Here is a 27,830-nt window from a genome sequence, read left to right as displayed (position 1 = left end):
TGCCCGCCTCAGCCTCCTAAAATACTAGGATTATAGGTGTGAGCCACCATACCTGGCCTGAAATAAATCTTTAATCAACCTTTAAAGAAAGAGATTAATGGAAGTAAAAGCAGCTATATAAACACTAAATTGCATTGCAATGTTCATGTCTTCAACATACCCCATAGGTCTGGCTCAGAAGGCCATCAGAAAACGATATTTCACTCATCCCCAACTAAATGCATTAACATACCTTCAGCACAATGTTCATTTTGCCTATAACAGAACATTAATAAAGAGAAGAAAAAAGGTGAGTGTGCACACAAGTGCACGTTGGCAACCCAGTGCTCTCTGTCAAGGAAGAGACAAAGGATAGCCTGGTCGCAAGTTCTAAAATGGACTAACATGAGAACTCATTTCCAAAACTCAAGCAGAGTACAGTCTCTTAACTTCCACATAGAAAATGAAAACCACTTTATTTTGCAAGTGAAAGCATGGTGAGTCATAATTTGATAAAACCAGTATTATAAAGATTTCAATATAACCAACTGCTCAGAGCACACGTCTGCTGCCACTGGTTTTTTTTGTTTTGTTTTGTTTTTTAAGTTCAGGGGTACATGTGCAGGATGTGCAGGTTTGTTACATAAGTAAACGACATATGCCATGGTAGTTTGCTGCACCTATCAACCCATCACCTATGCCACATCTTTTAAAAATCCAACATAGATATGTAAATGCAATATATGCACAGAATTTTTGAGGTGAATAAACAAGATGTCAGATTATTTAGCCAGCACCTTCATATTACAGAGAAGAAAACTACAGCACAGAAATTCCAACCTGCTTAGTGTAACGTTCATAGGCCCCAGGGACAAAAGGAGGTCTTAGATCCCCATCATACTGTGTCAATTCAGACACATCTGAGGGCATCAATTTCTAAAAACTTAGAAATTAAAAATGAAAGAGCATTTCCCCAAAACTGAAGACCAATTGAAGATAGATGCCACAGAAGTCTTAGAAGGGAAAAGAAAAAGAAAAAAAAAAAAAAAAGACAAAAGAAGAGGGCCATCTAAGGGATCTGTCAGTAAATACCAACCACATTAATTTGGCAACAGTTCTTTACTGCAAGTCAGCAATAGCTGGCACACTGAAATACTAAGCTCTTAGTCTTTCTCTCTTCAAATTTCAGTAAAGCCTCTATCTCTGAAATGGTGCTGAAAAGAAAAATGAATCGCTAGAGGCAGGAAGTTATTCCCAGTTCACGCTCCACTTCCCACAGCTAGACCCTTCACTAGGCCTAGAAAAGGATCAAGAGTTTACACACAACGTAAGGCAGGGGCACCGGCCTAGGAAGGGACAGCTCTGCATGGACACATTTGGTTGGACACTGCATGCTGTTTTCAGCTTTAACCATTTTCTTTTTTTTTTTTTTTTTTCTGTTCCTCTAAGGCTTTCTAAAATTTCCAACTTCTATTTTAAGTTTGGGGGTACATGTGCAGGATGCGCAGGTTTGTTACATAGGTAAACATGGTGATTTGCTGCACAGATCATCCCATCACCCAAAGTATTAAGCCCAGCATCCATTAGCTAGTCTTCCTGAGGCTCTCCCTCCTCCCACCTCCCTCCTCCCTCCTCACACACAACAGGCCCCAGTGTATGTTGTTCCCCACCATGCGCCCATGTGTTCTCATCATTTAGCTACCACTTGTAAGTGAGAACATGCAAGCTTTAACTATTTTCATGCAGCAGTGTTAGATCAATCTCTAGACAGACCAGAAAAACAGCATCAGACATTAGACTAGACCTTGAGGAATGTGACACATTATAACTAGAAACACTTTCTACCCCACCACTCGAACTATCTCTATCCAAAGTCACTAATGACTTAAGACCAATAGCCACATCACAGAATTATAGAACACAATTAGTCAAAACACAGGGTTAGAAATAAATTCTTATTTCAAAATACTAGACTCTTCTCAACCTCCCTAGATATTTTATAGAAGTCCTTTCAAAAAGAGTAAAATGGTATCATTTCAGGAAGGTTTTTAAAAGAGAGCCCTTAAAAAGTTGGCTATCTACCATATATTAGATGCATCAAAAGGAAAAAGGCTCTTCAATTATGCAATAAGCTAACCTAGAAGACATCAAGAAACTAAATGGAAAATGAGAAGAAAAATACTGCAGGCAACACAAAGAGCAATAAGCCATAATTCTATGGCATTTTCAACTTTATATTAAACCATAATGGCTTATTACAGCTGCCCCTTTTTTTCCATGATAAATTTGTACATAAAATAATTGTAAATTGTGGTTTGCTTTTTTTGTCCCTCACTGCCACTAAACCACAGACATCTAGAAAAGAAGAAAGCATGGTTCTGATTTGCTTTTGTTTTGCAGGATGGAGCATGAAGCCTTGCACACAGAAGTCACTTAAAACATTTTTGGAATGAATACGTTACCAATCAGCAAACATTTTTCAAGTCTGATAAAATGCAAAGTTGGCAAGAATGGGTTGAGACAGGTACTCTCATACACCACTGGTAATTTAAACAGGTGTTGCCTTTTATAAAGGCGGAATGTGGCAATTTGACAGTGTGGCAATATCCTTTAAAGACAATGGCAAAGTTTCCATTATATACTGTTAATTGAAAAAGACAAGGTACAGCACAGTACACTGAGTGTAATCCTATTTTGTATTGTTTTAAAGGTAGAGTATACTCTGCATATAGGGTGACCACATGTGGCCAAGGGTATGTGCACTGCACAACCCCAGGGGGAGTCATTCCTACTATAATCTAAATACAATACAGATATCCAATCCCACGGGCCCTGCTTGACTGCATACACAATTCTGGAAGGATTTATAAGAAGCTTCATAGGGGTTATCTCAAACACTAATGTTGGGGAAGAGAATTGACATGATGAGGAGGAAGTCTTATCTTCCCATGTTCTACCCTTTTGAAATGTTTTCACTTCACATATTACCTTGAAACTTTTAGTCTCACTTTTAAGAGAGATATTATGTTGCAAAAAAAAAAAAATGGAAATTAAAAAATCATAAAATGATTTCATTTTATTTTTTTTTTTTTAAGGAGGAGTCTCACTCTATTGCCCAGGTTGGAGTGCAGTGGCATGATCTCGGCTCACTGCAACCTGTCTCCAGGGTTCAAGTGATTCTCCTGCCTCAGCCTCTCGAGTAGCTGGGACTACAGGAGCACGCCACTATGCCTGATTTTTTATTTTTAGTAGAGACTGGGTTTCACCATGTTGGCCAGGTTGGTCTCAAATTCCTGACCTCAAGTGATCCGCCCACCTCAGCCTCCCAAAGTGCTGGGATTGCAGGTGTGAGTCACTGAACCCAGCCAAACAAATGATTTTAAAGCATTAACTTCTCTCTGCTTTTAAACTTCCCATCTGGTTTCCCTCTTTCCCGTATCTTTTAGGACACAGTGGATACCAGCACTGATTTTCATTTTATGCTGGTCTGGGACCTACTCAGAATGACTTCCCAGCTCCTAACCATTCCAACATAGAGAAGAAGAAACAAACCAGGTTGATACAATTCTCTCCTACCAGGAGTCAGAAGGGGATTTTGTAATACAAAAACACTGACTCGCTATTACATGCCATCTGAGCCATGAGGTAGAGACCAAGGGGCAAAGCGGGAAGAGTATGGGCCACAAATGCTTGATTTTTTATGTATTTCTTTAGATGGATCAGTTGTGCTTAAAATTTGCTTTTCTTACAAATACCTGTTAGGCTTCTTAGAGACCACTGCCTAATGCAAACAGGTCATAAGGCTAAACTTTAAATATATTTCTTTATGGTAATTCAAGTTGACAATAGGAATAGGCTATAAACAGATTTTCTAAATACCCCGCACTGCATATATGCAAAACAGATTGTTGCTTTATACGCTTCTGTGTTCCTTAAAAAAAAAAAAAAAAACTCATTGTCAGCTGCCCATCAGAATCATCTGGGGAGCTTTGAAAAAAACAGCAGTATCTGGGCCCCACCTGTGACCAATGAAGTCAGAACCACTGTGTCTGCACTGATGATCACAAGAAGGCATTTCACATCAAGGCTGAGTATGTATTCATCTTGTGACCTGAGAAGTGAGATGAATTTTCAAGAACTACACATACAAACAATGCTTGAGCACTGAAAGCACACGGCCACATGGCTCCTGCATTTGGAACACAACTCTAAGCAAGTGGTCAAACATACTAAGGGCTATGGCAACCACAACCAAGGGGCCACTATCTTATGTCTCTTTCTACTGGCTACTTGTCTAGGCTGCTACCAGTGCTTAAAAGGTCTTCTAAATACACAAGTACCCTGTCTGACTTACTCCTAATAACAGCTGTTATTTCTACAGATATTTTGGAGAGCATTTCAGCCACAGACACCCACACAAAAATAAACAGCCAAATGACACACAGCTCAAGGTCCATTGTGGCCTAAAGAACCCTGAGCTTCTCTTGCTCGCTCCCTTTCTCCCTATCACCCATCTCCATTTACTCAGATGCCATAACACTTAAATATTTTTACATAACACAATGAGGTAGACGTTAAAACATCTTCATCATCCTGGAAATGATTTATACCTACCATAAATCTATCACAACGTATACCCAAAGGCTAATAGAGGAGATACTCAACCTACAAGGTCAGAGAATCCTCCACAGAAAATTGCTAAAAGGTCCCACAACCCTCTCTATGTATTCTGGCCAAAGTTAATCCAGTTTGTTTCCCGAAGTGCTCATACCAGAGAGACGGGATGGGGGAAGACATTTGGAAACTGCCAAGAACTATCGATTAGAAACAGATGGGAAACCGCAAAGGCATTACACCTTGACTTCCATTAACCAAAGGAGGGCTCTTATCTCTTTCCAATGTTATAGACAAGACATACTTAAACCTCCACTCAAGATGTGTTTGGGGCATGTTTCACAATAAAAATACCTGGTATAAACATGACTGTAGAACTTTAAGTGGTTCTGGCATATTAAGATATATGGACACTTTGTTATAATACTTTTTTGTTTATTAAAAAGCAGTATAATTAGTACACATATAAGAAGGACTACCAATCATTTCCTTTTATTTTTGGTTTCTGTTTGAAAATCAAGCCAAAGAAATTTAAGAACAGAATTGTCAGAAAAACACTATGTAATTTTAAAAAGTTTCTGTAACTGCCACGTACAGAGATTTTACTAACATTTTTATTACACTGCACTGAGAATCCTGAAGTCCAATTTAGGATTAATCACCAGGACAAAATGGAGGGAAATTATAGGACTACTTGGCAGTTACTCCATCTCAAATAACTCTGTCTCCAATTCCTTTACTGAAGTAGCACATAGCACTCTTACCTAGAAAGTAAGATCTCATAGACCCGTCCTTAGCTATATTGGATTTTCAGAATGAAAAAGCACCAGAAAATTAACCCAGAAAACTGGACTGCTCCTTTCATCTAAGTCTTTATAGGGCTTTGGAAAACTGACTTGATCATTCTTAGGTTTCAATGCCTACTTATGTAAAATAAGCAGGTTGATTTTGAAGGTTTGCTAAAGTTCTTTTCAGCTCCAAAAATTTCTTCCAGTTTCCAACTAGAACAAAAATGATACATGAAGAGTTAAAAGTGAATTAACAACACAAACTCAGCACCCTTGTATCAACGCCATCGTTTGATCAAAATGTTCTTATGGGCACCCAATGTGTTATACCAGACACGGTGTTTCACGCTTTGGCATTTTCCAATTTTTAATATATTCTAACGGTTTTGACAGAATACCCTGCATTCCACATACTCACTCTGATTCCCTCTTGAGCATCTTCTTGTGACCTTTGGCAAGTTAAAAGGGCCTTGAACTGGATGAAAGTCTGCCAGAAGCAAATGGAGGGGCATAATTTGGCAGAATAAAAAGATGGTAGGCCTGGGCCAGGAGTGGTGGCTCATGCCTGTAATCCCAGCACTTTGGGAGGCCAAGATGGGCGAATCACAGGGTCAGGCGTTCGAGACCAGCCTGGCCAACATGGTGAAACCCTGTCTCTATTAAAAATACAAAAATTAGCCGGGCATGGTGGCGCACGCCTGTAATCCCAACTACTCAGGAGGCTGAGGCAGGAGAATCACTTGAACATGGGAGGCGGAGGCTGCAGTAAGCCAAGATCACACCACTGCACTCCAGCCTGGGTGACAGAGTGAGACTCCATCTCAAAAAAAAAAAAAGATGGTAGACCCAAAAAACACAAGCAGCAAATCAATCATTTAATAAATTCCAAGTACATTACACATTAAGTGTGAAGAGTCAAATTTTCCTCCCACCCAATGCACTAATCCATTATATTTACTAAATACAAAGGTGGGCAGACATCCAGCACGGGGTTCCTTCATGTGTACCACCCAATACTTCCACAAGGTTTTTGTGCCCTAAGGACAGGGGAATGCTAAAGAAAAACTAGAGTGGTCATTTTCCCTTTGAGGCCAAGAGGGAATTACTATCATGGTTGCTATCTTCCAGATTCAGAGAAAGGTAATTTTTAGTGAACAGCTGAACTTAATCACGATACCAGTCTCATGAGCTTCCCTCCCCAGAATCCTAGCACACTAGGAGATCAAAAGGCCATCCCCCTAAACACAGAAATGGTCCCAGGCTTCAAAACAGGCAAGGTTAATGGGCAGACCCACCAACCATAAGACAACCATTTGCAAAAGAAGAGGAAGGAGGTGGGCTAAGGACATGGGGCAATGGACCCAGTTCCTCCCACAGATCATTCCAGACCAGGCTTTTCAGACCCTCACCAAGGACCTTTTGACTAGAATAGATGCCCCCAATCCCCAAACCCCTCAGGTAAGGGACCTCAAAAACACATCACTGTAGCTCTTTGAAGTCCAATATAGAGAGCAAAAGTCCATCAAAGTATGTTTTGCTCCCTATGATAGCAAGGCAAAGGAGAGGAGGGTAAATGGACAGAGGAATCCTAGATTACTGACAAATGCCATGCAGTCCACCGGGATGGATTTATCAGATCTTATTTAATTCCATACTAAGTATCTGAGACCCAGGGCTATCTGAAGGCCTGGCTGTTTCCTAGAGGGTACTGGCTTACTCTTCCTGATGCCTTCCATCCATCTGGTTAGCTACTGGTTGCCCCATTCTTTCTGGTCTCATCAGGTGCTTTAGAGTGCTTAGAATAACACATTTTGATTCCGGTGCTTTAGAGTGCTTAGAATAACATGTTTTGATTTCCAACTCCATCACTCCCAGCTCTGTGACACTGGTCAATCTATTTAACTTTTCTATGCTTCTGTTTCTCTATCTGTAATTTACAAATATTCAGAGTACCTTTCTCAAAGTGTGTCATGAGGAATCAATGGATTCAATGAGTTAATCTTCATAAAGCACTTAGAACGGTGCCTGACATATGGTGAATGCTATATTGTTTAAAATTAAATAATATAACTGGATTGTTTTTAACACAAAAAAAATGCTTCAGGGAATAGATATCCCATTTTACATTATGTGATTATTACACATTCCATGCCTGAACCAAAACATCTCATGTACCTCATAAATACATACACCTACTATGGACCCACAAAAATTAAAATAAAAAAATTTTACTTAAATAATTTTTGAAGATGATTTCTTCCTCTTCATAGCCAGCTGGAGAACCTGACAGCGTATCAGAGAAGGGTACCTTAAAAGAGCAGTTTAAAACTGAGACAACTGTTGCAAAGTTTCTTTTGGGGCAATGGAAGTATTTCCAAATCAGATTGTGGCAATGGCGGCACCACTCTGTAAATCTACTAAAAATCATTCAAGGCCAGGTGTGGTGGCTCACACCTGCAATCCCAGTACTTTAGGAGCCCAGGCGGGTGAATTGCTTGCGCACCAGCCTGAGAAAACATGGCAAAATCAAGTCTCTACAAAAAATACAAAAATTAGCCGGGCGTGATGGTGCATGCCTATAGTCCCAGCTCCTCGGGAGGCTGAGATGGGAGGATGGCTTGAGATGAGCCCGGAGGCAGAGGATGCAGTGAGCCAAGATGGTGTCATTACACTTCAGCTTGGGTGACAGAGCAAGACCCTGTCTCCCAAGGAAAACTCCCTCACAAAAAAATCATTTAGGTCTATACTTTAAAATGAGTGAATTTTATGGCATATAAAGTATACCTCAATAAAACAATTAACAAAAAAAGAATGAGACAACCATTTATCAAATAAATCAACTATTTAGTCACAAAATCCAGGATGCCAATCCCTATTCCTGGTCCCCCTTCCGGCAATAGCATGAAAGTGATGCTCACGGGGCATCATGAACATATGTGATCTCTTCACATTGGGCATCGTGACTTAAAGAATGGGCAAAACACAGAACGAAGGAATCCCTAGGAGGCTTGCAGCTTCTGGGAAGAATGTTCCACATACCCACAAAACAATTTAAGCACTTTGTACTAAGAAAACATGCCTCAACAGGCAAGTACTTTCCTTGAACTTCTTAAGCCTATTCCCTGAACATGGGAGGCAGCAGGTTTGACCTAAAGAGCTCAGGCCCTGTGAGATTTACAAAGGTGATGAGATGATTTCAAATTCAGCCTGCATGGCCTAGAACAGTTTATTCTGCCCTATCCACACCAGTTTCCTCATCAATAAAACTACCTAGCTTGAAGGTGTTACTTAGGATTGGAGATAATAAACATAAAGTACCTAATGTTTGGCACAGGGTAGGCATCAAACACAGTAGTGCAGTAATACCAATTACTTTATATTTAAATATAAACATAATAAAACGCACACTGAGAGATCATCATGCAAAACAAGGGAACCAAACCTTTTCGCCACACTTATGCCATTTCTATAACATCACTCCCCGGTAATCTCTCTCTGTGTGCACATGACTCAGTACAAAGGAAATGAGCGCCAGGGTAGCCAATAATCAGTAACAGGAAAGGCACTGCTGCCAGCAGAATTGAATCATCTCACATTTCTCAAAGTTCCTAGGTGAATTCAGTGTCCTCTGAGAAGGCTTTGGAGAAAGTCACATAAGGAAGAGTTTTGGGAGGCAGAATGTACAACTCTCTACTCTTAGTCATGTCTGTGCATTTCCCATAGTAAGCAGCCACTCCTTTATTCCCTGCTTTGCAGAACCTGTGGATGGAGATTTACATCTCACAATTGCACTTGAGTTTCCCCAGAGAGGTTAGCACTGATTTGTTGTCCCAACACGGTTGCACATTATCAATTATCCAGAAACAGAATTATATGGCAATGGTGCTTGGGGTGTACCTGTAACCCTAACACTGTCGCAAATATAGTGGGAGAATTAATTTGTGGTTGGTTAAGTACCTCACATTACTGGCTTTGGGATAAAACAAGTCACTGCCCACAATAAGCCATTTATTTATTTTTCAAAGCCTTGAAGTCATTCATTCCACTGACTTCCTCGGAGCCAAAGATACTGACAGAAGTGCTGTGCGCACTGACAAGAAAACCCTAAGAAATGCCAAAAGAGGAAATGAGTTGTTAGGGTGGCAGGGCTGGGCAGGGTGTTCTTCTTTCATTTCAGTTTTACCATTTTACCTACTAATAACAATACTTACACAGTATTATGTGTTTCCAAAATGTCCCCACATACAAGATGCATTGGATGGTTCAATACAATCCTTGCAGAAAGGTTAAGCAACCAACGCCAGACATCTCAGGCTAATAACAGGCAAATCTGAGTCTGAAACTCAGTTCTTCCTATTCCTAGTCTTTCCTGTGCTCAATTTCATGTTGCTTCTACAACCAGGATTCAGAGTGGAACGCAGTCAAGGTTTTTCCACCAGTAGGTTTGTAATAACTTTACAAAGGTACCGTCACAGAAGTCACCCCCTGCAACCTCATACTGGAAGATGAAGTCCCTCAGGTCCATTCAAATCACTTTTCGCTTCGCTCTCATCTGCAGGTCTCCACATTAATCAGTTGGGATGACCTGGGAGGCAGGTTAGAGCTGCATCTATCGGGCAATTTTTAGACTGAGATGTGGCTGGTCAGCTCCTTCCTATAACACAGATGAGCTCACAATTGATACCAAATGCCCCAGTGCTGAGTACCATCCTTTTCACTTCTGCCTTGTAAGATAAGCATCAATTCTCAGAGAAAGACCTTATTAAAGTCAGTGCTTTCAGATCATACTCAGAAACAGATGCTTCTTTCCAAAAACTGCAGGTTCAAAAGCAGTTACTAGGAAAGGAGTGTGAGTTTTTTCCCTACTGGCATTTTAAGTAATATTCAGCTTGTACTCTTAAAAATCATGTTTACAAATGAAACTCTATAGAAAACATTTTTTAACTCGGTTCTACAAACAGTTCCATTTTGCTTACAGGCATTCTCTGTATATTCTGAAAGTTTCTATAATGTGTGGTGACCAAATTCATCTTTTCACAAGGCATTCATTTCTGTGTCACTACTCTCTTTTAAATACTCTGGTGTTTACTAACCATACCCTATAATCTCTGTTAATGGGGTAGCTCAAGATTCCTTTTCAAAGGCTTTTTGCTTTAATTACTGCTTTAGCCTTTTGGTAAAACTGGGCTTTTAGCAAACTGGCCTGCAGGGGACAAGTTTTTAAATTATTCTCAAGCTTTCCCTATCCAAGTTTTTCCAAACTACTTAAAAATCTCTCAGCCTTGTGGGGAGGATGATAACTTGGATGATTTTGCTGTCTCTGATGCCTGGCATTAGTGTTGGTCTAATCCATTTTTGTCTCACCAGAAACTTGCCTGCTACAATCAGAGTCTCTCCCATATTCTGCAACTTCCAGCAAGTGTATTCCCTGATAAAGCTCCCCAGAGTTCCAAAACAGGACACAGGGAGCCCAACAGTCCTCCTGGGGTGGTCTCAGGGGTGCCTATACACAGTTTTGCCCTGTGCTTCTCCTTTCTATAGTGAAGCTCACATTTGGATTATTGGTTCAAATGCTTTTCTTCAGAAAACTGGTAACTTCAGAATGGATCCCAGAAAAAAGCAATTAAAATTAGTCATTTCATGTCTCAAAAATAAATCAATTTACTCCTCCTGAGGCTTGGTACCCTTTGACCATCATCTCACCATTTCCCCCAGCCCTTGGTAACCACTAGTGTACTTTCTGCCTCTATGAATTTGATTGTTTTTGATCCCACATATGTGAGAACATGTGGTGCCTTTCTGTGTTTCGCTTATTTCACTTAGCATGTTTTCTAATTCCATTCATGTTGTCGCAAATGACAGAATTTCTTCCTTTTTTGAGAACTATTCCACAGCATGGTAAATACAATCATAGTATATTGTACATTTCAATATCACTAGGAGAAAATCTCAAATGTTATCACAAAAAAAAAGTCAAATATTTGAGGTGAATAGGTTAAATAGCTTGATTTAATCATTCCACATTGAGTTCAAAAATCATTACATCACTTTGTACCCCCTTAAGTATTTACAACTATAATTTGTCCATATATAATAAAAAACAAAAAAAACAGTGCTTTGAAAGGCAAAAAGAGAACATGACAGAATATTAACTGATCAAGGATGAAAAATACATACACTCTGTTTAAACACAGTTTTAAAAAAACCTATGCATAAGTACAAATCAAAACCACAATAAGATGCTATTTCACACCCATCAAAATGACGATTATCAAAAAATAAATAAATAAAAAAAGAAAAGACACATATCTTTTGCAGGGATATAAGGATATGGAGGACCTGGAACCCTCATGCATTGCTAGGGTGCAGCAGCCACTGTGGAAACAGTATGATGCTTCCTCCAAAAGCTAAACATAGAATTACCATATGATTCAGAAACTCCACTTCCAGTTACATACTCAAAAGTACCGAAAGCAGAAACTTAAACAGATACTTATAATCAATGTTCATAGTAGCATTATGCAGAATAACTGAAAGGTAGAAACAACTCAAATGTCCATCAATAGATGAATAAACAAAACGAGGTTTCTATCCATACAATGGAGTATTACTGTTCAGCCTTAAAAAAGAATGAAATTCCGACAAATGCCACAACATGAATGAACCTTACCAACATTATGCTAAGTGAAATCAACCAGACACAAAAGGACACAACTTCCCTGATTCCAAGTATGAGTTACATTGAATAGGCATATTAATGTGGACTGAGAAGGAGAACAGTGGTTATCAGGGGAAGAGGGGGGGAATGAAGAGTTACTGTTTAATGGGTAGAGTTTCAGTTTGGGAAGATGAAAAGTTCTGGACACAGATGGTGAAAATCATTGCAACACCAACAATATGAAGGTACTTAATGCCACTGAACTGTATGCTTAAAAATGGCAAGGATGGTAAATGTTATCTTATGTTTTACCACAGCAAAAAATAGAAATTAAAAATGTGGCCAAAAAAATGAAGTGAAAAGGAAAATCATCATGTAAAATGCAATGGACTAAGGGGTAATTTTTCTGTGTTCCAATTCTTCCAAGAGTTGCTATAATTTTTAAAAATTAATGCATTGGCTGGGTGCAGTGGCTCATGCCTGTAATCCTAGCAGTTTGGGAGTCTAAGGCAGGCAGATTGAGCTCAGGAGTTCCAGACCACCCTGGGCAACATGGTAAAACCCCATCTCTACTAAAATACAAAAAATTAGCCAGGCATGGTGGTGAGCACCTGTAGTCCCAGCTACTTGGGAGGCTGAGGCATGAGAATTGCTTGAACCCAGGAGGCAGAGGTTCAATCAGTGAGATCAGTGAGCTGAGACCGTGACACTGCACTCCAGCCTGGGCAACAGAGTGAGACTCTGTCTCAAAAGAAAAAAATAAAGTAAAAATGAATTTACTCACACACTTACTGGTGCACAAATAAACAAGCAGTGCAGGTCAAAATAACAGTCTGGGTTCAGTGGGAAATTTAGCACTAACAATATGAGGCACAGAGGAGGTAAGTTACACGTCAGAGGAGCAGGCAGCAACCATAGATGGAAGCAGAGCAAAAGAGAAGATAGATCGGCCTTCCTTCTGATCTTTTGCCTCGAAAGCCAGCCTTTCAGACTAAGCCTCAAGGCCCTGATTACCTTGGGTGATGTGCACAGATCACAGGAACACCTCAGTGTAAGCAAATCTAATCTCACAATGCCCTAGACTATTTCCTGATACCCGCTCGGTCCCACCATCAGCACAGCACAATGACCAACAAGGCTGTTAACCTGCCCCAACGGTCTTACAAGTCAGCAGATTCAGCTGACAGAAAGCCAAGGAGTTTTCTGTCCACATCGATATCATTCAGCAAAGTCTTCTGGTTAAACCAGAACCTTGAAGTTTTGTATCTGGAGACTTCAAGCACAAGTTCAACACGAACCTCCAACAGACACCTCTCAATCACTGGCCCTAAAGGAGCAGAAGGGTTCATCCATTCATAGATAAATGTATGCATTTTCTAATTAGCTTAAGAAACTTTGCACATGTCAGACTTGAACGTCTATGCTACCTTATGGTTTGTTTAGGTGACTTTGTGTTCCCTAATGAGACTAGGATAAGTAACAGCGTAGAAGTCAACACAGAATTGTAATTCACCACAGATAGAAGACAACCTATGCCTGTATTGTTAAGGTTTGACTATCCACATCTACAAATTCAAGTTGAAACTTATTTCAGCCCTCCTTGGAACAGTCCACTAATCTGGAAGACACTGGGACTATTCTTCCCAAGCAGTGAAACATCCACACAGGTTATTAACTACAGACTGCTCTAATTAATTACCTGAGACACAACTGGTAGATGTTAGAGTTTGTTATGTTGTTGTATTTTTAACTCCATTTGCCTACTTGACCCACATTTTCATGCCTTGGCTGTGACACTTGAGAAAGTAAAACATCCCAATAGGGTATAATTAAAAGTTAAATATAGCAGCTACAATCTAATTTCATTGAAAGTCTCCTTCAAATTGTAGAAGTGCCACTGGGCTGGCCTGGCTAGAAGTCAGCATGGATAACTCTAGATTCAGGCACTTTCCACTGTGATGCATTTGTAAAAGCTGCAGCTGGGCAATGGAAAGAAGTAACATATTTGATTCTAGCTTTGGTCTTTTACTTCAAATGTTAGAGAAACTGAGATGTTACGGAAGCTCTGCCAACCATCTAAGCAACCCTCTCCAGTGGGGGATAAACTCTGGTGCAGTTTCTTATAGAAATTAGAAAGTCAGTTCATTCTTCTTAAAAGCTGAAGACAAAAAAAAAAAAAAAAAGTCTCAGTAGTTACTATTAGCTACTAGTTTTGCTTTGATGGAAGAAGTGAACACCACTTCCTAAGTCAATTCGAGAAATGTGGTAAGTATACCACACTCCCTGCTCTGTCCCAGGAGGTATCTTTGTATCCTCTTTCACCAGCAACCTCCAGCTCTCATAAGCATCCTGGTAAGATGAGAAGACTTCTGCCTCTTCCCTTATTGAAACCGAAGAAAGTTTCAACAGTACCTCTGGGAAATGAGCAGTGTGTCCACAATACTATCCCTCTACTCACCGGTCTCTCTAGAAGTAGTTTTGCAATCCTGAAAAGCCCTCCTCCATCCATGCTTGGCAGATGCTCCAATAAGTGGGGTTTTTCCAAAACTCAGTGAGGCCAGCACTGAACATCCATTTCCTGCATGCCAAACTCCACATGAGCTGGCAGCCCTAGGAAGGGGCATCTGAATTCAGCTCCTGCACTTGTCTGGATAAAGACGGCTGCCATTGTTGCCCTGGTGACCACATTCGCTTTGGCAGAAGCAGCTATGGTAAACATTTCTTCAGAGAATCAATTCACATCAACCGTGTGCCTTTGTCGAAGAAACAACTTGCTAATTTATCTTGGGAAAACTTTTCTCTGAAAGTTGACAATGCTTAAGGTGGCACTATCTCTCCTCTGACTTCTATGGCATAGCATGGAGCCCAAAACTGGCTTATTTGGAACAAACTTAATGTTCTAGGAGTAGATACCAACTATAACATAGTTCAGAGGGGGGAAAAATTCTCTTGAACTCAATATTAGTATGACCCACCTCAAAAACCAGTGTCAGCAGGCTCTACCTGAGGTACGCCTAGATTCTAAGTTGCCAAAATGGAAAATATCAGGCAGGAGAAAACAGAAGACACAAATCATATCTGTAGAGTGATTCACCATTTTCAAAAACAGGTTTAGGAAACAATATATAACCTTCTCCCTACAAGAAGCCTGTGAAGTAAGCTGAGTGTTATCACCCCTATTGTACAGATAAGGCTGAGGAGGTGAGGTCATTTACCCACAGGTACTCAAAATGCAGCACAGCTGGGTGGTGAACTGAGGTCTTGACAAATCCAAGCTGCTTCTGTATGGACCATGCTGTCTCCAAGCCAAGAACCTGCATGACTCAAAAACTCCTCCATCACTGAGAGGAGGGTGTTCACATTAACATGATCAATCCCTGGGGTTTTTTGTTTTGTTTTGTTTTGTTTTAATGTATGAGAACTGACATAAAGTTGCCATGAAGAAGATTTACACCTCTGCTATAGGCTTCTGCATCACAGCTTAAAATGACCCAAGACTTCATTAAGTCTTTTGTAAGAGTATTACAGGTAGCAGCCAGTAAGTGTTGAGGTCCACCGGTATGGCTGACAGTTAATGTGAATGCGCATGAAACAGGGCAACCTCAGAGTTAGAAAAAGAAGAATCATCTTCATCCAAAAGAAACAGCTAGGAAGGACTGGCAGAAGCTGCAGAGTTGTAAAGACTTGAGCTTACCTAAAAAGGGCTCAAACTCTCCAGCTCACACCCTGACGCTGAGGTTGGCCCTGGCATCTGGTTTAGGTGGACCTGGTCATTCAAATCTCCACTGAGGGGCTACTTTGGGCCAGATGTCATACTAGAAAGAGACAGGATAGTCCTGCTATGTAAGAGCTTGCAGCCTCAAGGGGAGTCCAGAAAGCTTCCATCTTTATTCTAGGGAGCTCACAGCTCAGCAGTGAGGATGTCCCCTTCTGACTAACACACATCGAAGGGCAAGTGATACTGGGCAATAATTCTGATGAAAGTTACAAACAGGTTCAGCAAGTAAGAGCTACTGTGAGAGAGATTCAAGTAGGAAATAAGGGTAACACCATTCCACCCCCAGTGAGATTCATTAAGAATCATGAGCTTTTCCAAAGGAAAGCAGTATACAAAAACAAAGAGGTGAAAGAGTCTGTATTAGACTGCAGTAAATCAAGGATGTATCCTATAATCTGTAGGATAACCACGAGCAGAGTAAAATACTGTGTAGTTAGCAGGCTCATAGACAGGAAAAATGGACTGCAAATTTGTGCCTAATCCAAAGTCAAAAAGGAGAAAAAAAAACATAAATCAGGTAGATCAAATAGAAAACGAACTGTAAGATGGCAAACATAAGTTCATGTACATCAATAATCATATTTATGGTAAGCAGATGCATTACTCCAATTAAAATAACCTAAACACAAAAATATTTTTTAAATGGACAAAGACAGTGAGGAGGAGGAACAACTCAAGTACATTACAAAAAGCATGCAAGAGGACAAAAGTCACCACATGGGTCTGTCTTGTTGCCCACAAGGAGGAGTCTGCCAAGCCTATCATGGTGCTGTGTCCCTCGGTATCCATATCTTTCACAACTCATTTGTTTGCCTCCATGCAGTGTCAGGAAAGCAAATCACTTTATTGGAGAAGGCCATAGAAAACTCCGCTGTCTTGCTGATTCTTTATTTAGAAAGCCCTTGTTCCTCCCTGTTAGGGCTAATTCATTTAGTGCATCCTTGCATATGCACATTAGACCCTGCATTGTATCTAGATTATCACATTGTTTTATTGGAAACTGCCTAACCACTTTTCTGGGGACACCATTAACTGTGGAAAGGGATCCACTAGTCCTACCCACATTCCGTGCCCCACCTTCTCCTCCTCCCCCATGCCCCAGCCTCCAAGTACCAGGCTCCATTAGTATAGTAATAAAACCACTACTGTTTAGTTAGCAGTAATGAGTTCTAAAAGTATCAATGGAGTGTTTCATGGAGAAGGACCATTGTTAGGTGCAGCAAACTTTCCATCAATCAACTACATACAGTAGATTGTAGCAGTTTTTTTAAGCATGTCAGGAATGCAATGAAAAATAGCACAATTCTTGCTCCTCAAGGACAATACAATGTAGCTCAGACAACTGAACACAATGACTGGTGAATAAATACACTAATTTCTACAGAGGCTGGCTCTATTGTATCCTTGTTTTAAAATCTGGGTTTCATTGTCCTAGTGTCCTAGTGTCTGTTGCTGCCTGCCCACCCCCAAGGTGAAAACTGTCACCTTGACTTGCCAATCTCCTACAACAATATCTTTTGTGTTGTATATCTGTTAACTCCTCAAGATGAGGAAGATAAGAAGGAAGGAAGGTAGAGTCAAATAGTTTTGTTATAGTTTTCTATCTGCTGGGTTAGAAAGGGGTTAGCTGATTAACCCTCCTGGGGTTAATGGTTCAACGGGTTGAGCCATGAGATTGTTGCTATTCAACCATTTCTGACCTATAACAGCAGCAAGTTCATATGGTCCAAACTAATGGCTACAGAAACAGAAATACTTGACTACTTGGTTAAAAAAAGATATGGAAATAATTTCCATTTCAGTTTAGCTTGTTTTTTTTTTTTTTTTTTTTTTTTTTTGGAGACAGGGTCTCGTTGTGTCACCCAGGTTGGAGTGCAGCAGCACAATCAGGGCTCACTGAAGCCTCACCTCCTGAGTTCAAGCAACCCTCCCACCTCAGCCTCCCAAGTAGCTGGGAGTACAGGTGCACACAACCACATCTGGCTAATTTTTGTATTTTTTTTTTTTAAGAGATGGGGTCTTGCTATGTTGCCCACGCTGGTCTTCAATGCCTGGGCTAAAGCGATCTGCCTGCCCCTGCCTTCCAAAGTGCTGGAATTATAAGCATGAGTCACCGTGCCTGGCCCTGTTTCAATTTTTTTCTAATTGATATATATATATATATCATACACAGAAGAAAGGAAGAGGAAATATAAGACTGAAGGGAGAAGAGACAGAATCAGAAAATATTCCCTCTAAAGGGCATTCCAACAAGATTCATATATAAACTGCAAATTTTTCATCCTCCTTTTCCTCCTACCCTAGGGAAAAAGATCTTTTGCTATTCTTTCTGTGCCTCTCATTTAGCTTATGAAAACACACACAAGGGCAACTTTCAGCAGGTTCTGGCTCCAAATGCCGCCTGCCAAGTGCTCAAAGACAATACTAAGAGGAAAAAATCAGTCTCATTTATACAGGTCAGAGAAGGCTTTAATGAGTGATAACACAGGAAAGGAAAAATAAAAGCTTATAGTTAGCAGCATTCAAGGAGATGAAGTAGCTTAGGGAGAGGGAGATTAACCCAAAATGAGTTTGTAACCTACCATCTGGCTTCCAAATGACACTTGGGATACTTTTATGATCTCAGCTATGGGAATACCATAATGAGGTCACACCTCCCTGGATCACAAAAGCTACACAGTAGAGCTAGCACACAGCCCTGCCCACTTAAATGTTCATCAGACAATTAGCTATAACCTCAAAGGAAAGCTGAACGTCCAAAGGGTATCAAGGTTACTTTATGGCACCCAATAAAAGGTACCATGTGCTCAGCTCCCAGAAGTCTGGTCACATGGGAGTCATTCAAGTAAAATACACCGTTCAGAGTGCTAGGAATTTGCTAAGATTTAGTGGGAGTGAAAATGGAAGTAGAGCTAGAGACAGTGACAACACCTGGCCCTAGCTAATAGAATGAACAAATGATGAGGACTTTTCCCCAATATTTAAGGTGAGCTGTAATGCTACTTACAGTGATGGGCAAAAATAGCTGGCTGGCTCTTGACTTAGCCCAAAGTGGGTTAACTGTCTCTTAGGAAGGAGATGGGAGGAGTGGATTTCAGAACCACCTTCATATGCCACTTCTCACTCCAGAAGAGTACTGCCAGTGAAATGCATGGATAATATAAGCAAAGATGGCCTATGGGCAGATTCCTAAGGGAAGTGGTATATTTCCTGTCTTGAACAAGCATCTACTTCTCTTTTTTTCAGCATTCTTCCTCCCACTTGTGGTACGCAGAATACACTCCACTTCACTGACACAACCCCAAATACACAACCAATTATGCCTGTTGTTTGTTCAGGCTTTTATTAGGGAGTATAAGTAACCTTCCCTTCTCAGAATTTCTCTCTAACTCTTATCAAAAATCTTATCTGCTTCTATCAGATTCTCTCAGGACAGCATATTTAGCTGAATATCCCTTAGGAAAGGAAGTGAAAACTAACCAATGCCTTCATATCTTTTTTCTAATAGGAAATTTTTTGCTGGGGAGCAAAGAGGGAGGGAAAGGAGGATGTTTCTTTTAAAGACTATTGCTCGAAGTAATTCAGAGACCAGGTGGCTTGCTCTTCTTTAACTAGAAGTAATTAAGAGCTACCAGTACACTCAGTGATTCTGCAGCAAGCACAGAGGGGATACAATCTGGGGCAAAGGGAACTAGCAGGGCTCTCCTCCCACAACGACCCCTCTAGGAAGTCAGCAAGCTGCCGTAAGGCCACTCTGCTCACAACATTTATATTTCTCTCCCAAGGGGAGTCTTATTTCAATCAAGGAAATCCTTCATGGGGATAGGATGCACCTTGTCACCCAGAAAAATGCAAAGCTTACATTAAGGGAGTAAGAAGGTTCAAGCATTCACCATGAGTCCGAAAAGCCAAGCACAGACAGACATCGGTGGGGTGAGGGTGAAGGGATGGTGGTCCATCGGATATGAGCCCCTTGACTGGTCCACTACTGAAGTCACAGTACCAAATTCAAGATTTAGCTAGCATTCCTTCTGAGTCAGAGAGAAATCAGATCAGTTACATGTTGCTCAGTCAGGTCTGAGAATCCTGGGGCCTTGGCACAATAGCTTTCAGAATACTACATCGACTCAGCAAGAACTCTGACCATGAACAGACTTCCTCTCCTGGTTCTAAAGATCTGATCTGGAGAAACTAGAATAAATGTAGTCCCTCCCAGAGAAGTTCTTGTCAATCAATGACTATCACTGTACTCCTGCGATGAGACACCAATCATTTCACTGGCTGAATGAGAAGACAGTGTGATGGTGTGATGTGTGAATCTGAGCTGCACTGGGAGTAGGTACTGGTCTGCTGCTAGAGTCAACACCTGTACATGTGACCGGAGCCTGGCACAAAGGCACTGTGTTTACAACCTGTGCTCCACATCCACAGCAAGCACTTGGAGTGACAGCTGTCTTCTGAAGGCTGAAAGATGAAATCAACACTGATGAAAGGCTATTGGCTGTTCTCTAGGAAGAAGAGTCCATAAACATGGCCAAGACAGAGCTCTATTGTTCATTCCTGCCACTCCCGTTGCTTCTTTTCCAAAACTGTCACTTAAAAACCATTTTTTTTCCTACTCATTTTGTCTCAAGTTCACACACCTAGACTATTACTAAGCTATTATTGTTTCTGCCTCTGAAATACATCTTTGGGTCAATTTTTCTCTATTTTGATAACCCTGACTACATCCACCAGGTGCAGTATTGCATCATGGTTACAAATCCCAGCTCTGCCCCTAAGTAATATGACCCTGGGAAAAGTATCTACTACTCTGAGCTACCATCTGAAAATGGTGACTGTAAGGATTAAATGGGGGAAAACACATACAAAGTTCTCCATAAAGTATCAATGCCATCATCAGCATCATGGTTAATCAGGGTCCGATTACTGCATAACTGTACTACGATGCCATGTCCTCTGGTACCCAGAGTCACCATTAGCAGTCATGTTGATGGCAACTCCATTTGATGTAACTCTTAATTATATCCCATATCAAATGAGAAACTTATCCCCAAGACTGTGAAACTTCACCATGCCTTCCCCATGACCTCAATCACACTCCTCTCCTTAACCTCCCCCAGTCAGGGAAACTAACTCTCTGCTTCGGACTTCCTTTTTACCTTTCTGAAAAAAGCAGTGGGGGAGGGGCTCTCAAACTAGTTTTACCCACAGCAGAGACCATGATTTTATTACCTTTCTCCATATCCTCATAAAAAAAAAATTGCTTATATAAAGAATAAGTGGTGTCTTACTACCTTTATACTGAAGACATATCTGCCAGCTGCCATTTTTCTAATCCCTCACAGCAATTGAGAATTTTTTTTAAGCCTTGAATGTGGCAGTCGGATTTGAGCTAATCATTTGGAATTATAACGTCTTTATTTCTCTGGACATCTTTGGAGTATCTTGTCACATAAATGAAATACGGGGTGAGGAAGGAAAGGATGCACCTACAAGCACTGCATCGGAGGTTCCTGACTCACGACTTCAGAAGCCTGAGAAGAAATGTATGAAGCCAAATGCAAACCCTTTTCCCTATTAACCAGGATTCTAGTTGTTTGTTGTTTTAACGTATCTGCTAAGGATTGACTTTAGAACTCAATGCACCACACAGCAAGCATTTCACCCATACTGACAGAACTACAGATGGTCCCTCACTTACAATTTTTCAATTTTACAATAGTGCAAAAGCGAAACACATTCAGTAGAAACCGTATGGTACTTCCAGTACCCATACGACCATTCTGTTTTTTCAATTTCAGTACAGTATTCAATAAATTACATGAGATATTCAACACTTTATTATAATAGGCTTCGTGTTAGATGGTTTTGCCAACTGTAGGCTAATGTCAGGGCTCTGAGCATGTTTAAGATAGTCTAGGCTAGGATGTTTCATAGGGTAGCTATATCAAATGCATTTTTGACTTACAATGTTTTCAGTATTTTCAACTTACAATGGGTTTATCAGGGCAAAGAAAAAAAAATCGCCATCATAAGTCTAGGAGCATCTGTATTTCAAGGAAAAACTAAATCTCACACACAATTCCTAAATGTCATTTGAATCTTTGCTATAGCTTGGGAAAAACAGACAGCGGGGAGGAAAATGCTAAGACAGCAGTTTGCCACCAAATATGACGCCCCAGATATTGTAATTTCAATTCTCACTACCCAGAGGCTTTAAATGCATAAATATTTTATAAACCAATTGACAAAGCTTACTCACTTGTCCTAAGAAACATAATACGACAAGGACACGGAAGAGAATGTTAGGGCTATGATAAAGAATACAACGTAGAATTCACTGTGTTTAAAAGCATTTTTTAAAAAAATTTCTTCGAAGATAAAAAGACCTAAGTGCTACATATGATTACTTATCACAACTACTCAATGTCTATTATCGTACAGGCAGAATCCAAGGCTCTGTGTTAAGTAACTTTCAAATATGCACCTTATTCTGAGCTGGGAACAACACTAATCTACCTACCACAGAAACTCTCCAACCCTGTTCTCTGCCACCTTCCTGCCCCCATATGTCACTCAGAAGGCACAGTGATTTTTCCAACCCAAGTTACTTAAGCTAATTCTCATCCTTTACAAACAGATCCTTCAGCAGCCCCCAGCCTACCTGCACAAAATGCTGGATACCTTGAAAGAGCTACAGGAACTGTTTCTTTCATCTACTGAGTACCTACTGTGTGCCACGTACTGCAATGGTGATTGTTTTTTATTAAGACACCACTATGATTAATTTGCTCTGCCTAGAAAATCCGTTTCTCCCTGGAAGATGAAGAAAAGGGAGGATAAAGAGGTTTGTTTCTAATTAAGATGAAACCAACAAACAAGCCTGACCCAGGCCATGAAATAGTACTTTCATTGGTTTATGAACACCAGAAAGAGAGCTTGGTACAGCAGCAGCCAGAGCCAACAGACTCAATGGGGCAGATAAAAATTCAAAATTCAGCCAAAATACTGAAAAGCAAGAGAAGAAACATAGGTTCCTCTCCATTTAATCCATGAGCCACTCTGGCTACTAGGCCACAACTGAGCAGACAAAAAGATTTGGGGACTTTTCCAGTGAACCAAGAAATGTGAGCAGGAGGAGGCAGGCATGAAGAGCTCCACTCCCACCCCTGAAGGGAGGTGCTGTCAGGAGCCAGCAGAAAGGCAGACACTGACACACCGCATCGCCCGGGGCTGGAAGAGTTTCTCCCAAATGACTAAAAAAAGAAATGAAAAGGGAAACAAAAATGGTATCTGCTAATAGTAACTCCTCATATTCCATTGATGTTATGTTCACCCTCTTACTAGAACTCCCTGAGGGTGGCAGGCATTTAGAGGAAATGACATTCTCAAGCCTCCGGGGGAAAGAAAAAGAAAAAAGAAAAAAAAACAAAAGTGAAAAATATTTTACAGTTCTTTAAGATGTTAATTTAACTTCAACCTAAGTACAATGGCAAACACTCATTAATTACCTTTTATGTACTAAGCACTATGCAAAGTTTTCAGATGCTGTATTTCTAATTGTCCCAGCAACCCAGTATGGAAAATAATATTTTCCTGACTTTTTCAGGTGAGAAAACTGATGCTTAGAGAAGTTAATCTTTCCCTGTAAGATTACAAAGTGACAGAGCCAGGATGAAGAAGTCCGGGTGACTCAGGAAGCTTTTTGCTTCTTTTCCAGTTCATCACATTCACTACCTTTAAATCACTTATAAAAATGTTTCTGTTATAGTCCTATGCCAGGCACCAGGAAGTAATGTGAGAAAATGAAAACAATAAACTTTCCTAAACCAGTAAGAACAAAATGTAAATGAAACATCTAAGAATTAAAGTGGAACAGTGCGTGGTGCCTGGAAGGTCATATGGTTAAGAGTAGGAACTCTGAGACCAGAAAGATGGGTTTGAGATTCCTATGCCAGCTATAGGATTAGGGGCAAGCAACCTCAATTCTCTCAGACTAAATTTGCTCATCTGTAAAATGGAAGTGATGGTGGCAAAAACAATGACTCAACTCAGATAAAAGTTATACTTCCACACAAACACCATTTGTCAAAAATTATGCTACCATCATAACAATTCAAGTCTAGGAGGAGAAAGTGTGGGCTGTAGAAGGAATTGAGGGTACCATCTTGATGGAGCTATCAGATATCTTCAATCACATCATGTAAGACACTCAAAAGGGGAAGAAGCCCATAATAAAATGATGGGCCATAGCTCCCACACACCAATCTCTTTCCTCCTCTCCCTCTGATTCTTTTCTCTACTGTTAACACCAGTTGTAACCTCTAAGAGTGTTAATGTTTGCTCAAGTTCAAGCTTACACTATACCTCTCTCTCCTCACTCAGGATGCTACTGAACACAGTAGATAACTATCTCAGTTCCCTCTTTGACAAGAAAAACAACATCAATGTAAATTACATGAAACCCATGTTCTTTCTATAATACTGGAAATAAATGATAAGGATTTGCCCACGTTGTAGACCTTCTGTACTACTGAAGGAAAAAAATGTGCAGCATACATTTATAGACATAGGGAATCATAACATTTCAGAGCCTGAAACAACAAAAGAAATACTAATCTAATCCAGCCTCCTTTTGAGTAGTCACAAGAGATATATAACTTGCCCAAAATCTGTCTTAAGGCTAAATTATGATAGAATGTCCTGAAAATCAGAAGAATTCTTAGTCTTCTACATCCCCCTAGCTTCTGAATAACAACTCAATGTATATCAGGTATTCTTAAAGACTTTACTATGTTATAATATATGTAGTTTTAAATATCCACCCATATCAATATCTTTCTGCACAGATGGAACCTCCAGTAAGGCAGCCGAGTGAACTGTTCAAAATCCTACTGCAAACCATAAAAATCAAAGACCCAGAACCAGGAATTAGGAGACCCAGCTCCTGATTATCACTGACCGGTTGCTAGACCTCAAGTCACTTTACTTCAACTTGGCCTTTGTTTCCAAAGCCATGAAAAGGAGTTGGACCAGTTGGTCTCTAGGGTCCTTTCCAACACCTAAAGCTCCCTAATTCTCAATCACCTGGCATGCGAGGTAGACACAGGAAAACCAATACTTTCATTATAAAAAGTCACAAGGAAAAAAATCACAAGACAACACAAGAGCTTTAAGGAAAACTGTGTTGAAGCAATGCTTGCTTTGGGGTTTTTCCAGAGGTAAGCACTGTGTTTTTTCCAAAGGCAAACAGTTCCCCTTCTCCAGAACAAGGACAGGATGTTGGGGACATGAGTCATTCTGTTGACATTCTAGGTACTGGTCAGTTGGAGGACAGGAACCACATCAGCTTCCTAGAGAGCACAGAAGAAAAATCTGCTCCAAGAAAGACCAGAAAGGAAGATGCGTTGAGTGTCAGAAGGACCTTTGCTTCCCAAACCTTTCCAATCCAGCCTTCCGGTTAATGATAATGCCCAGCTCATTACAGCCAAAGGAGTAAAAACTTATTTCTAGAACCCCAGAGTCCATACAAGTAGCTAGATGCCATGGACAAAACAGCCTCCCAATAACAGTTAAGACCACCAACAATTTACAGCCTAAACGTCTGTTCCCAAGCATGCATCCTTTCTTTCTCAAGATGTCAGAATACAGATGTGCCTTTACCAACCATTCTTTCCAGAGACAGGAATTAACAAAGACTGGTAAGAACCCTTGTCAGTTTTTCAAACTGGAGGAAGATGATGAGCAACAGCCTGCAGTACTCAGGGCCTGTGGTAGGGAGGCTCTGCCTATCTTAAGCCAAAACTCAACTTGTAGATAGACATCAACACACAATGTTCTCCATCTCATGTTATTTTAACATGTAAGAAAGTGCCACATGTGACCAGCTCATCCTCCTCTTCTCAAAAAAATGTTATATATATAATTTATTCCACACCCACTCTAGGACGGTAGCTAACGGCACCCACTGGACTGAATGATGCAAATAAGGATCCGTTCTGCCTTTGTTGTGTTTAATGCTGCTGCCACTGCCACCGCCACCACCACCAATTTTTTATTAGGACCCTGCTGGAGAACTCTGCAAAAAAATTAATCTAAACATAATCCTTCTGAATCCCTTACCTACATCAGAATTCCATGTCATTCCAAACATGCATTCACTCACTCAATCATCATTGGCAATCAGATGACATAAGCACCCCAGTATGAGTAATTCTAAGGGCTCAAGTTGTAGGAAGAAAGAGAAAATGACACTATCCCCAAAGATGATGTATATTCATTATTTTTTCTATTTAAATTCAGCTTGGTGTCCCCTTTCTCTGTTAAGTGCCTGTGAGCCACCGCAATGCTATGGAATGTGAGGAGATACAAGATAACCAAAAAACAAAATGTTTATGTAGGAAAGCCTTGTCCATTAACATGTATTTGATTGAACAAACTGATGACAAACAGTAACAGTTGCATTCATTGAAGATGCATTAATTCATTCAATAAACATGTGAAGTAAAGTGACTTGAGATCTAGAAACTGGTCAGTGATAATCAGGACTAATTAGTACATGGGTCTTCTGATTCCTGGTTCTGGGTCTTTGATTTTTATGGTTTGCAGTAGGATTTTGAACAGTTCACTCAGCTGCCTTAATGGAAGTTCCAATAAGGAACTTCAGATGGAAGTCTGAAGATGTGCTTCAACATAAAAAAAAAAAAGGAGGGGGGGCATGGATTGATAACAAATGTGTGAAGTCCTTTTACATTTATTTATTTATTTATTTATTTATTTATTGAGACGGAGGCTTGCACTGTCACCAGGCTGGAGTGCAGTGGTGTGATCTCAGCTCACTGTAACCTCCGCCTCCTGGGTTCAAGTGATTCTCCTGCCTCAGCCTCCCAAAAAGTTGGGACTACAGGGGCTCACCACCATACTCAATTTTAATTTTTGTATTTTTAGTAGAGAGGGGGTTTCACCATGTTGGCCAGGATGTTCTCAATCTCTTGGCCTCATGATCCACCCGCCTCAGCATCCCAAAGTGCTGGGATTACAGGTGTGACCCATCGTGCCTAGCCCTACATTTATTTCTTACAATTCTGGTTAGCTAAAGATCATTTTAGAAACAACAGGGTCACAAAGGTGACATGAATTGGCCAGCAGAGCTGAGACCAAAACCTTTGCTTTCAGGCCACCAAGTATGTGATCTGTCACTACTCCAACACCAGGTAGAAAGCATCACAAAGGCACATAAAAAGTCAAAGAGGTATTCTGTAGTGCCAGAAAGGAAGTACTAAAAAAAAAAAAAAAAAAAAAAATGAGTGTATACCAATAAAGGGACACAGAAGCCAAGTAAGGAGCTCCCAATGGTCAAAGCTGAAATGATTCAAACAAAATAAAAAGTTCATTTTTTAGTATTAGATTCTAATCTAAAGGATAAAATCAACATCCATGAGTCCACACTGATACAAATGACTGAATAAGTAAATGGGGAAGAAGAGACAAATCTCCCAGGCAGAAGAATTCCAAATAACTTAAATAGATCCTCCTCTCTCAACGTCCCACTCCTCAAGTGTACGCTGTACACAGTGACGTCCTTCCGAAGAGGACAGAGCTGTTTGGGTTTTTGGTTGTTGTTTTTACAGTTTTGTGGGGCTTTTTCTTTCTTTTTTTTTTAAACAGTTTACAGTAGAGAAACTTGGCAAACACTACCTCCGCCAAGTGCTCAGGATCAGCATGTGATAAGTCACAGTGATATGTGATGAAAATGACACTTTACCTCTGTCATCTTCCCCCTCGAAGTCCACAACCCCAGTTTAATCGCCACAGAAAACCAACAGACAAATCTCAATTGAGGGGCATCCTACAAAACTCCTGACCAGCACTCCTAAAAACTGTCAAGGTCATCAAAAACAAGGAAAGTCTGGGACACTGTCACAACCAAAAATAGCCTGAGGCTCCACGACAACTAAATGTGACGCGGCATCCTGGATGGGATCCCGGGATCGAAAAATAACATTAAGTA

The 27,830-nt window shown here is 40.4% G+C and overlaps 1 protein-coding gene and 1 pseudogene across 1 annotated transcript in view; both read right to left on the bottom strand.

Moving 5' to 3' along the window:
- The window catches only part of FMNL2 (formin like 2), a 314,952-nt gene that overhangs the window by 220,043 nt on the left and 67,079 nt on the right, over positions 1-27,830 (bottom strand).
- Positions 7,279-27,830, bottom strand: part of LOC103217096 (nuclear migration protein nudC pseudogene) — a 41,423-nt pseudogene continuing 20,871 nt past the window's right edge.

Source organism: Chlorocebus sabaeus, chromosome 10 (assembly GCF_047675955.1).
Source record: "Chlorocebus sabaeus isolate Y175 chromosome 10, mChlSab1.0.hap1, whole genome shotgun sequence".
NCBI lineage: Eukaryota > Metazoa > Chordata > Mammalia > Primates > Cercopithecidae > Chlorocebus > Chlorocebus sabaeus.
The sequence above is the reverse complement of the archived record's forward strand: the minus strand, read 5'-3'. Positions and strand labels throughout refer to the sequence as shown.